Source organism: Salvelinus alpinus, chromosome 33, assembly GCF_045679555.1.
Source record: "Salvelinus alpinus chromosome 33, SLU_Salpinus.1, whole genome shotgun sequence".
NCBI classification, from domain to species: Eukaryota; Metazoa; Chordata; class Actinopteri; order Salmoniformes; family Salmonidae; genus Salvelinus; species Salvelinus alpinus.
In genome coordinates, this window is record NC_092118.1 from 4,647,328 (window position 1) to 4,648,925 (window position 1,598).

The following is a 1,598-nucleotide window of genomic DNA, read 5'->3' on the forward strand; positions in this document are numbered from 1 at the left end:
CAGTATTGTTTGTTAACGTGTACAGTTGTGCGGAAATTCTGTGTGAGTTTAAAAACATGCCTCTTTTTGCGATTAAGTACATGCACAATTAAAGCGACGTCTTTGGTTGATTGGATATTGCTCTAATTAAAATGTGTGAATAAGTAAGACTGGGGAAAACACTGGTCTGATATTGCTGCAGTTCTAGTGTAACTCTAGACTGCAGTTAAAATTATAAAATTAACACATATTAGAATAATAAAACATAATAAAGTGACCAATAGTTACTGTATTGTGATAATTGACCCAGGGTGGGATTGAAACATGTCTCAAAAGCAGACAGAAAAGGTCAAATAAGGTCCCAAAAATGCAGTGTGGTAAGTGAAGAAAAATAGGCCTCTTATGGATCTCGTCAGTCCCCTTCTTCAAAGTGGTGACATCGTCCTGATTTAACCACCAAACGACTCAATCTATTTTTATTTCATTATGTTTATTTGTCACTTTCAGAGGTTCAGGGAGGGCCTTTGTCATCACACCCTCCCCCACAACGACACTGCAGTGGTCCCATGGCCGGAATGACACTCATGGGATGAGTGGTGGTTGGGCTTGGCCCTATTCCAACTCATACTTACCTGGCAGGGGAGACATCTTGATCATGATGGAGGTTGACCCACGGCGCGGCTCGGCCATTGCACTCCGGCCATTGACTGTATAATTTGTGGTAGTGGGGGACCGCGTCCGCACTCTCCCTTGATCTTCTGTGTTAAAGGAATGAAAGGACAGGAACTGTAGTAAAAGCGGGGAGGAGGATGATCTCTTCAGTCACCCTCCCATAGCAGCATCACGCATGAGCATTGTGTGTCCACACTGTGGCGCTGTGGATTAATGGCCTTGGGCCCTCCACAGGAAGGAGTGCCTAGCAAAACGATGAGGCTTTATTTGAATCTTATTTCAGAGCTTTAGCTGGAGTACCAGTGGGGTTCCAGTGGCCCCTGCTGGAAAAAGGGAGAACAACAGAGAGAAAAAGCTTACAGCACCTGGTAGTACCAGGCGGTCTCTGATCCAAGTAATAACCAGGCCTGACCCTGCTTAGCTTCCAAGATCAAATAAGATTGGCCATGTTGTGGGTGGTATGGCCATAAGCAACGGCACTCGTGGAAAAGAAGCCACTTGTGGCTAGTGTCAGCCCCCTCCTTCAAAGCAGTGTCACCTTCTTAATGTTTTTATTTTTTTCCAGTCACAACATCACAATTAAAACATAAAACTCAGAGGAAATTTGACACAACAGAGAGAAAAAACTTAAAGCATCTGGTATTCCCAGGCAGTCTCTCATCCAAGTACTAAGTATGCCCGACCCTGCTTGGCTTCCAATATCAGATTAGATCAATTTCCATCCATTTCCGCCTATGCCAACCGATGCTTGTATCTGTGCAGACGTGTTAGTCTGAGCATTGTTAATGTTGGTGACAACCCTCTGCCTAGGGAGAACCTGACATGTCTCTTATCGTGGGTTTGTTCATGTTAGGACAGTGGTGTTCACTAGCGTGAGGACAATGGAATTCCTGAGCGAGGGTTAGGAGGGATTTTCTGTGTGAGTTCAAAGGTCAAGGAAACCCATT

General features: G+C 44.7%; 1 pseudogene; it reads left to right on the forward strand.

Annotated features, from left to right (window-relative positions):
* The first annotated feature begins 603 nt into the window (after positions 1 to 603).
* Positions 604 to 732, forward strand: LOC139563382 (U1 spliceosomal RNA; annotated as a pseudogene).
* The last annotated feature ends 866 nt before the right edge of the window (positions 733 to 1,598 follow it).